General features: G+C 35.1%; 1 pseudogene across 1 annotated transcript in view; it reads left to right on the top strand.

Moving 5' to 3' along the window:
• LOC117096741 overlaps nt 1-3,840 on the top strand; it is a 130,550-nt pseudogene extending 126,710 nt beyond the window's left edge. Inside the window, exon 2 of the transcript XR_004442613.1 lies at nt 2,677-3,840. The product of XR_004442613.1 is annotated as a glycine cleavage system H protein, mitochondrial-like (transcript). The remainder of the gene's footprint in view (nt 1-2,676) is intronic.
• Nucleotides 3,841-11,633: the final 7,793 nt, after the last annotated feature.

Consider the following 11,633-nt stretch of genomic DNA (forward strand, 5'->3'; position numbering starts at 1 on the left):
TCTCGGTGCCACATGGCACTTACTCTAAAATCGACCACATAACTGTAAGTTAAACACTCCCCAGTAAATACAAAAGAACTGAAATCATAACAAATAGTCTCTCAGACAACAGTGCAATAAAATTAGTACTCAGGATTAAGAAACTCACTCAAAACCACACAATTAAATTGAAATTGAACAACCTGCTGCTGAATGACTCCTGAGTAAATAATGAAATTGAGGCAGAAATCAAAAAGTTCTTTGAAACCAATGAGAACAAAGTGACAATGTATCAGAATCTCTGGGTCACAGCTAAAGTAGTGTTAAGAGGGAAATTTATAGCACTAAACGCCCACATCAGAAAGCTAGAAAGATCTCAGACTGACACCCTAACATCACAATTAAGAGCTAGAGAGGTAAGAGCAAACTAATCCAAAAGCTAGCAGAAGACAAGAAATAACTAAGATTAGAGCAGAATTGAAAGCGATAGGGACATGAAAAACCCTTTAAAATTCAGTGAATCCCGGAGCTGATTTTTGTAAAGATTAACAAAATAGATAGACCACTAACTAGACCCGTGTGTTTTAGTATGTTGTGTTTCAATTTCTATTTTCATTGAGAACTTAAAAATTCTTTTTTTATTTTCTTCATTAATCTATTGGTCATTCAGGAGAATTTTTTTAATATGTATTTATTTGTACAGTTTCCAAAGTTCCTCTTTGCAACTTTCTTGGAATGTTTCTCTCTTGTTTCTATGCTAGTTTTATTCCATTGCAGTCTGAGAAGACACTTAATATAACTTCAATTTCTAAAAACATATGTTGAAACTTGTTTCATCACCTACTGTATGGTCTATCCTGGAGAATGTTTGGTGGGCTGATGAGAAGAATGTATATTCTGCAGCTGTCAAATAAAATGTGTTATTAATATCTGTTAGGTCCATTGGGTCCGTAGTGCAGATTAACTCGAATATTTATTTGTTGAACTTCTGTCTCGATGAGTTGTCCAATGCAGAAAGTGGGGTGTTGAAGTCCTCAACTATTATTGTAGTGGGTATATCTTTTTTTTTTTTTCTCTTTTGAGACAGTCTCACTCTGTCACCCAGGCTAGAGTGTAGTGGCATGATCTCAGCTCACTGCAACCTCTGCCTCCCAGGTTCAAGCAATTCTCATACCTTAGATTCCCAAGCTGGAATTACAGGTTTGCACCACCATGCCCAGCTAACTTTTGTATTTTTAGTAAAGACAAGTTTTGCCATGTTGACCAGGCTGGTCTCGAACTTCTGACCGCCAGTGATCCATCTGCCTTTGCTTCCTGAATTGCTGGGATTACAGTCTGATATAAATATTGCTACTTTGACATACTTATGGTTTCTGTTTGCATGGAATGCATTTTTCTATTTCTCAATTTTCAGTCTATATGTGTCTTAACAGGTGAAGTGAGTTTCTTGTTGGCAATGTGAAACTGAGCCTATTTAAAAAAAATAAAATCTATTCGGCTAGCCTATATTCTAAATTGTTGAATTTAGGCAGGCATGGTGGCTCACGCCTGTAATCCCAACACCTTGGGAGGCCAAGGTGGGTGGATTACCTGAGGTCAGGAGTTCAAGATCAGCCTGGCCAACATGGTGAAACCCTGTCTCTTCTAAAAATACAATAATTAACCAAGTGTGGTGGCAGGCACCTGTAGTCCCAACTACTCAGGAGGCTGAGGCAGGTGAACCACTTGAACCCATGAGGGGGAGGTTGCAGTGAGCCGAGATGGCACCACTGCACTCCAGCCTGGGCAACAGAGTGAGACTCCATCTGTAAATAAAATAAATAAATAAATAAATAAATAATGGAATTTAAGCCAGTTACATTTCAGTTTGTTATTGAGATGTGAGGACTTCCTAGTGTCATTTTGTTGATGTTTTTTTCTGATTTTGTATATTCTTTGTTGTTTTCTTTCTCTCTTTTTTTTTAATATTTGTAATTTGGTGGTTTTCTGTAGTGACATTGTTTGATGCTTTTCTTTTTCCTCATTCGTGTATCTGATCTGCCAGTGAGTTTTCCACTTTTGTGTATTTTCATGCCGTGGCATGTATTGTCATTTCACCTCCAGATATAGGACTCCTTTAGGCAGTTCTTGTAGTGCTAGTCTAGTGGTGATGAATTCCTTCAAGTTTCACTTGTCTTGGAAAGACCATTTTTCCATTTCTAAAGAATGGCTTTGCTGAGTTTTGTGTTCTTGACTGGCATGGTGTTGTTGCTTTTTTATTCCCAGCACTTTGAGTATAACATCACATTCTCTCTCTTGTCCTGTAAGGTTTCTGTTGAGAAATCTGCTGTTTGTTAGTGTGATAGGAATTTCCTTATATGTAACTTGACTCTTTTCTCTTGGTGTTTTTAGAATTCTCTGATTGTCTTTGATTGTTGACAGTTTGAATATAATATGCCTTGGAGATGACCTTTTTGGGTTAAATCTATTTGGGGATTTTTGAGCTTCCTGTATCTGACTATCTACATCTCTTTCAAGACTTAGGAAGTTTTCAGCTATTATTTTATTAAATACATTTTCCATGCCTTTTGAAATCTCATCTCCTGAATGTCCTAAATTGTGAAAATGTGTTTTTTGAGTGTACTATATATCACATAAGCTTTCATTATTCTTTTTTTCTTTTTTATCTGACTTGGTTATTTCAAACCTGTTTTCAAGTTAAGAAATTCTTTCGGCCCCTCTCTGCCCCGCTTCCCTGCGCGCGTGGCCGAGGCATAGCGCTGCGACCCCCGCACCCCTGCGAACAGGGCGCTGCGAGTGGGGTTTGGAGCGTACAGGCCCTGCTCTGCACCCTGCGTGCGGTCCCATCACCCGCCACCCGCGCCCTGCCCTCTGAAGCCCTGGCAGCTGGAGGGGGCGCCGTCCGGACGCTGCGCACTCGACCCGCTCTGCTCTCGGTGAGTAAATTCACAGAGAAACGTGAATAGATAACAACAGAAAGTGATACTGGAACAGTGGGAATCAGCAATTTTGCACAGGAAGCGTTGGGAGATGTTGTTTTACTGTAGTCTACCTGAAGTTGGGACAAAATTGAACAAACAAGACGAGTTTGGTGCTTTGGAAAGGGTGAAAGCTGCTAGTGAACTCTTATTCTCCTTTATCAGGAGAAGTAACTGAAATTAATGAAGTTCTTGCAGAAAATCCAGGACTTGTAAACAAATCTTGTTATGAAGATGGTTGGCTGATCAAGATGACACTGAGTATACCCTTCAGAACTAAGGATCTTATGAGTGAAGAAGCATATGAGAAATACATAAAATCTATTGAGGAGTGAAAATGGAACCCCTAAATAAACTAGTATGAAATAACGCAACCCAACAGAGTTGTCTGAAATTAGTGGTGGATAGAAGACTTAGAATAGCAACTTTTAGCATTACTGATGGGGGAAAAAAAAAAAAACTACTGTTAACACTGTTAATGAAGGAAAATGCCCTTTAACTTTCTAATGATTATAGATAAATATAAAACGAGTCTTTTTCACAATATCCTATGATTTATAGACTAGACTCTAGTGTTCAGAATTCATTAAATTATCCATGGTAAAAACTAGTTATAAAAATTACATAATTCAAAGATAACATTGTTGTTCTTAAGCCTTATATGATATTGTGACTTGCGTATATCCATACCTGCATTTGGGATGAAATACTTAATGATCTTTCCATTGGGAATAACTGGGAGTGAAGAGGGTTTTGTTGTTTGTACAGTGTCAGATGAGGAACACCACTATTTTAATTTTGCAATACACTGCATTTGCTGGTGTTATTTTTATGCGGTGAAGCAACAGCTTTGCAGCAAAATAATAAAATGCTTCTTCGTTAAGAAAAAAAAAAAAAGAAATTCTTTCATTTGCTTGATCAATTCTATTGTTGAATATTTTGATTTTATTTTTAAATTTCATTCATTGAATTCTTCAGTTCCAAGATTTCTGTTTTGTTCTATTTAAATGATATTTTGTATTGGTTCATTCTCACATTCCTATAAAGAAATGGCTAAATTTCCCAATAAATTTATTTAAAAAGAGGCTTAATTGGCTCATGGTTCTGCAGGCTGTACAGGAAGCATAGCAGCATCTGCTTCTGGGGATGCCTCAAGAAGCTTCTAATAATGACAGAAGACAACGGAGGAGCCGGTATGTCCCATGACAAAAGCAGGAGCAAGAGAGCAAAAGGCGAGGTGCTACACACTTTTAAATGACAAGATCTCATGAGAACTCACTCACTATCATGAGGACAGTACCAAGGAGAATGGTGCTAAACAATTTATGAGAAATTCACCTCCATGATCCAATCACCGTCCACCAGGCCCCACCTCCAACATTGGAGATTACATTTTAATATGACATTTGGGCAGGAACACACATCCAAACTATATCATATCTATATTCTTGTTGAATTTCTCATTTACATCATAAATTGTTTTTCTGATTTATTTTCATTATATTTGTTCGATTTTACTTTGCTGAGTTTTCTTTACAATTATTTTGAATTTCTTCTCAGGCATTTCATAGGTTTCTTTTTCCTTGGGGTTTGTTACTGCAGAATTACTGTGTACCTTTGGAGGTTCATGTTTTGTTTTTTCATGTTACTTGTGCCCCTACATTGATATCTGAACATGTCATATAACAGTTGCTTCTTTCAATTTTAGGAAGTATATTTTGTGGGTAAAGACTTCTTCCTGTAAATATATTTATAATGTCAGTTAGGCATGGTGGTTTGGCTTTGGTGGGTTCAGTATCTAGTTCCTGTATGGTTTTTTTTTTTTTTTTTTCTGTAATCAATGACAGCAGTGTCTGCAAATTTCTCAGTAGCCTAGGCTGTGGCATGGTTTTTCTGGGTATGAGTACAACAGGCAGGCTAGTCCTCAGGTTTCTGGGCAGCATGTATGGGTGTCAGCAGTGGTCCTTAGTCCAATTGGTTTTCAGGCCTCTGGGTGGCATGTACATTCTTATAGTGGTGGTGGCTAGCTCTACGTAGGCCAGTTTTTGTGTCCCTGGGAAGTGCATATGGGCACAAGTGGCCCCACTGCTTGAGGTGCAGGGTCACTGTCAATGGTGGTGGCCCCAGGCAAGTAGTTCTCAGGCTCTGGGGAGCATGAGCTTCAGCTCCTTGTGTCTTGGGGGAAGTCTCCCAATGTGCCAAAGCCCCTGTTCCCTAGGATATGGGACCCTGCATGAGTTCAGTTGCAGAGTGAACAGGTGCACCACTGGGTGGAGCTAAGGTCATGATGCAGTGGCCCTCCTGGTGGATGAAGAGGAAGGTTAACACGTTTCCTGGTTGTGTTTCTGCAGGGGGTATTGGGCCCCAGGGCAATACTCTGGTGTTGGCTCTTCTTTCAAAATGGTTCTGTGCTGCAGCAGCCAATGTCCTGGGGAGTGGGGAGAACCCAACATGAATTCCCTTTGTGGAATAATTCTGTTGCCTGGACTTCAAGCAACCCCCTATACTAGGCTTAGGGCCTGTGAGTGCTGGGGGGCTCTTTTGTAGCTAGAATTGCAGGCGTTTGTTGTGAAAACATGAACTCCTGGGTTTCTTCTTACCTGTTCCCAGTGCTGGGGAGTTTTATTGGCTCTAAGCGAACCCCAGCTGGCTTTGCTTATCTTTCTGTGCTGTCATCTTAACTTTTAGTGCCTGAGAGAGTCTTTGTAATTCCTTGCTGAATGGTAATGTTCTTCCTTAGACACTCTATTTGATGTGTTCTTATCTACTTGTTGTTTTGGCCCTTTTCTGTGCGGAGAAGGGAAGTGTTAGGTGCCTCTAGCCCACCATCTTAATGACATCCCAGGTACAATTTATTAATTGGATAAATACATCCATTTATGCTACTATAACAAATAACATTTTCTTCATATTAAACTCCATAAACTATCTGCATGTAATTTTGCTGTATTATGATGTAAGTTATAATATATTTTATCTAATATTTCATGTTAAAGCAAATTAAAGTAGAGACCAGGCCTGAAGAATCTCTAAACAGACAAAGCCACCTAGACATAAGGAAACTTAACATTGTTTGATTTACAAACATAAGCAAAACTTAATTTGAGCTACTTATTGTTATTGCCTATATTAAAGAAAAAGACTTAAGGCTAACCAGGCAGACTGTGTCAACTAATATATAGCTTTATAACTAGAAACTTTGCAGCAGAATAGATCAAATAAAGCAACTGTATAACTGCAACCAATCAAGTGTTTTCTCTGCTTTACTTCCATGTCCCTAAGCCCTCTGCTTACATTCCCTAGGCAAAGCCCCCAGTCGACTCCTGGTATGGAGCTGCCAGATTGATGAGTCACTGTTTGTTCAAATAAAATCTTCAAAAATTTTATTATGCCTCAGTTTACCTTTTAAAATTAATAATTTTCTACAGATAAAATATTAGGCAATTGATTTTTACTTTATAATTTCCAGTGGTGTACTTGTCATATGTCATTTTGTTGCATATGTTTTATCATATCTAGAGAGACATATTTCAGCCATTATCCTATTATTGTTTTAATATCATATAATATCATATTATTGTGACTTACAAACAGGTTTTAATATCAGAGGAAAATATGTAAAGCCATAATTGGCAACATTGTTGCCTCAGAAGTTATAGAAATCTGAAGTCGATAATTCATCTAAATTGACTCTAAAATTATTTGTTGAAGCTATAAAACTTTTATGACATCTAACAATTGCAATCAGAATTTGTTACAACTAATAATTAATTTAGGATAAATTTGAATGTTTTAAATACTGTCTTCTTATCAAAGGACATGATACATTGTTCCATGTATTAAATTCTTTATTGCCTTTTGATATACCATATAGCTCTCCCAGTATAGATTTTTTCAAATTTGCATTGGCACCATAAATTTAAGTTAGTATTTTTTGCTATCTAGCGATAATGAAATAAATATATTCCCAATATACTTACAAATGCACTGTCACTGAAATATGTAACAATAATATTAAATTGTATATGTCAATTTTATAGCTAATTAGATCTTTAGGCATTTTTTTATAATGACGGGATTTTCGGAAATTGTTAATATAGAATACAAATACTATTAATTTTGTCTCTCTTTTGAAAAAAAGGCAAATAGTAATACATATTTACATGCTATTCTTAAATTTTAAGGAACTGTTTTGATTATGGTGATGTTTACTTTTTGTTTAAGAAAGTTTAACAGGATTGAATATTAATTTCAACAAAATTACCTCTTGCTATGTATTTTGATTAAATGGTTTATTTTACAACTAATTGTGTCACTTAATGTTAATTTAACTTTGCATATTGAAACGATTTTTTAAAATATCTTACAATGTATTTTTGAAATTTAATCTGCTTCTCTTTGTGCATTGTTTTTGACCTATGCTACAAGATTTTATGTGATAATATGGTTTTATACATATTGGCTTTCTAAAAATTAAATTTTGGGTTTTTTTTTTACATTTCAACTTCATAAAACTATGTTTATCTCTCTTTTGGTTTTTTTTGTTGTTGTTCTGAGACGGAGTCTTGCACTGTCATCCAGGCTGGAGTGCAGTGGCGCGATCTCGGCTCACTACAAGCTCCGCCTCCCGGGTTCAAGCAATTCTCCTGCCTCAGCCTCCCGAGTAGCTGGGACTACAGGCGCCGCCACCACGCCTGGCTAATTTTTTGTATTTTTAGTAGAGACGGGGTTTCACCGTGTTAGCCAGGATGGTCTCCATCTCCTGACCTCGTGATCCGCCCACCTCAGCCTCCCAAAGTGCTGGGATTACAGGCGTGAGCCACCGCGCCTGGCCATCTTTATCTCTCTTTCCCCTTATTTGAGTAGTTTAACTGTTGTCTTTTCTGTTTGTATTTTTCCCCTAAAATAATAGTTCTTGAGTTTAATCATTAGTGCTATATTTCTCTTCATTATTATTTTTCCTTTTATCTTTGTTTCCCATGTTTCCTGAGGCTCACTTTAATAATACTTCTGCTAATTGATTGATTTTACTTAATTAAATTCAGTAAAATTTTATTTGGGTTCCAATTTTTTGGCCCAATTCTTTATCATATATAGCTTTTTTACTCTAATTAGCTTATAAATTATTTTGACTCTAACATTTAGCTTTATTTTGCCATGAAGCAACTAAAGCAGAGTATGTTTGTTGCAGATTTTCTTTTATTTCTATAATTTTGCAACATCATTAAAAAAGGAAACCTGTAAAATTTCTCCTTTGATGACTTTTGAAAATAATTTTTATCTGTGTGTGTGTATTTGAATGCATGTGTGTATGTGTGTGTTATTTAACCCCTAACCAATGATTATTGTTTCAGACTATTTCATAGGCCCTTAAAAATGATACATGTCTTCTGTATTGTTTATGGTTATAATTATTTAATAAGTCAACAGCATTCATCATATTCCATTTTCTCGTATCATTCACTTTTGCCCACTCGATTGCTCAGGGGTTAAATGATTTCTGAAACAGCTGTTCCAGTGCATTTTTGTTGCATTGTAAGATATTTTTTAAAATATATTTATAACATTTTTATGTTGCATTAAGGTCCATGAATGTTAGCTTATCTTTTTGGATAACTTCATTTATTTAATAATGTTTTTTCTGATTTCTACATTTTAATGTAATCATTGTGATATGTGGTTATACTGATGTTATTGTGGATTAGACTGAATCATTTCACTCTGAAGATATTTTGTACAATTTGTTTTAGTTTTGCTGTTTATACTCTTTAGAAAATACACAGTGAAGAGAATGCTTTCTGGATTTTCTTTGTGATTGATTTGTTTTTGTTGTTTCTTTGTAACTGCACATAATAATTTTATTTTTAGCAAGAGGTTTTAAACTAGTTTGTTTTTATATTCCAAATTAATCCTTTGTTAACTTGCATAAGTTTTCCTGTTATATTGTTGTGGTGATGGTTGCTGTTTTCTTGATTTACTATGCATGCTCTATGAACTGCTTATCCTCTGACTTTTTCCTCCAGCACTGATTTTAGCAAAAGTATATATCACATTAATTATTAGCTTTCTACACTTGGGATAGGTAATATTATCCATACTTCAAAATACTTTTAGTAAGAAGCAAATGTTTAAAAGCATTATTTGTCACTAGCCAGTTAAAAGTGGTAAAAACTAGGACTTTAACATAAGTCTCATTTTAAGGCCCATATTATACACACCTCGCAGAAAGGAAAAAAAAAAAATCCACTTGTACATTTTCCGAAGGCTACTAGTTCACATACTGATCCATAAAACAATATTTGATACTGCAAGAGAACATGGGCTGAGATGAAATGGGATGAGCTCATTTCAATAAAGTATATCTGCATATTTCAGGGTCTATGTCTGTTAATTGGTGTAATATTTTAGAAGACATGGTCAGTAATTTTCATTTGATATAAGTGGCCATTTGGCAACATGGTAGTGCTGTAAGAAGCTGAGTAATGGGATCAAAAGGACACTTGCCTTAGCTGACTATTACTTCTTATTTAATATACATTAAATAGACTATTAGTCAGGAAACCTTGTAAAGAAGCTATGGCATCATTTATAGTTATTGAAAATAATTTAACTAAATTCTGGTAGAATGATTAGAAGAAAGTGTTACACAGAAGAAAATGTACAAACAAAGGGTTAGAAGAATTTGGTGATGACCTCAATGAGATTAGAAGTCACCTGAAAATGACAGAGAACCTAGTCTCTGTGACTGCTAAGGTCAACTTAATACACGACCAGAGTTTGGTTAAAAGCAAAATAGTATTATTTTTGCATATGTTTAGTTTGCATACAGATGAAAACGATTAGGGCCAAAGTATAAGAATTATGACTATAAACATGTCTTCATCTGAAACTCACACACAGATAAATATCCTATTACAGGTTGCAGAAATACCTTCTTATACTACCTTAGTTACCTCAACCACAGTAATTGGCAGCAACACATACGGAAGTTGGGATGCTCATCAGAGGAATATTTTGGTGGCATTTATAAATCATTATAAAGTTTTAGAAATTATTTCTATAACTATGAACACATTAATAAATCTAGTACTTAAATGTGTAGGAATATTTTGAATATTTTGGAGCTTGGTTATCCTTTGAATTTCCAAGAATATCAATTAACTAGGCCATCAGATTTTTTCAAATATGATGTAATATTGTATTAAAATAACATTTCTGAAGAGAAAAACAGATCAATTTGTAACTCGAAATAAATCAAACTAGAAGTTGACTCATGTAAAGAACATAATCATGATGGATAATCTAAGAGAGAAAAATGTTTGTGTTGTGTTTCAGGTGTGTTGATAGATTTCATCCTATGAGAATAGATTTTTTTACTGTTATGTCATTTACATTATAATCAGATGAACAGGCCATTGACAGGTAGACAAATAAGTGAACAAAATGATTTCAGGAAGAAATAATTTGTCTGAAAATACAAAATACAGGGATATGATATAAGATTACCAGAATATCAAAGAGATTATCTGACTCATTAATGTGATGGTACATTTAATTAATATTAAGTACAAAAAATCAAATTTTAGATCCAAAAAGGAAGATAACTTCTAGTGAATTCTATTGTATGTTTATCATATTCCAACTCATAATGTGAAAAATAGGAGAGAATGATGCCAACATTTAGAGTAAAGCACAGAGAAATGATGAATTGATTAAGATCACCAATTTCATCACTAAATATTAGCCCTTACAATCCTTGTAATTCATTGGTTCCACTCCTTGAGCTCTCTGAGAATATATACAGACTGTCAAATGCAGGTAGATCAATAATTAGTGCATGATATTAAGGATTTCAAATGATAAAGTCTATACATGAAACTGCTTAAATAAGGTGGTATGTGACTAATGAGATTTCTCCATTTTGTGCTTGAACAAGTTTCTTAGTTCCAACAAACACACACACAAATGCTCAGCTAAATTTAAATTTCTGATAAACAGTTAATTTCATAATATAATTATATTCTAAATATTGCATGAAATAAATGTATACTAAAAATAATTTGTTGTTTTTCTGAAATTTAAATTTGACTAGTCATCTTGTACTTTACCTAGCAAACCTAGGCTGATAAGACTTACTTATATATGATAGTAAAAAACTTGGATAAAATATTGAATTTTTTAGCTTAGAATTCACTACCAAGGCTCTGGGAGAATATGAGCCATTGTAGAAAAATAAGATTCTCTAAAAAATATCAGGCTACTGGTGTGTGTCAATGACTTATGTTCACTCTTCAGTAAGGTGTTAAAGGAGACAGTCATCAATGTAACTAAAGAGAGGAGCTTCGATATATATAGTGTGAGAAAAGAAAGCCTTTCTGCTTCTTGCTAAAAATCCAACAGTGCTAAGGATCTATAATTTGAAACTGCCAAAAGTGACTTGTCTGCCCCAAGGTAAAGTTGTGGCAAGCCAAAAAATGAAGGTCAGAAATGTCACAATTTAGCTTGGCGTCTAAGGGCAAATTAAAACAAAACAAAAATCAGCAAGGGATCTTTTTATGTATCGCTTGCTAAAGTACATCAATGGATGCTGTGTTTGACAGAGGTAATAGTATCCTTACACATAGACACAATGTAAAAGATGGCAGATAGGGGATGGGGTGATTTGTTTTGTCCATT

The sequence above is a fragment of the Trachypithecus francoisi genome, unplaced genomic scaffold (genome assembly GCF_009764315.1).
Source record: "Trachypithecus francoisi isolate TF-2019V2 unplaced genomic scaffold, Tfra_2.0 Lachesis_group14, whole genome shotgun sequence".
NCBI lineage: Eukaryota > Metazoa > Chordata > Mammalia > Primates > Cercopithecidae > Trachypithecus > Trachypithecus francoisi.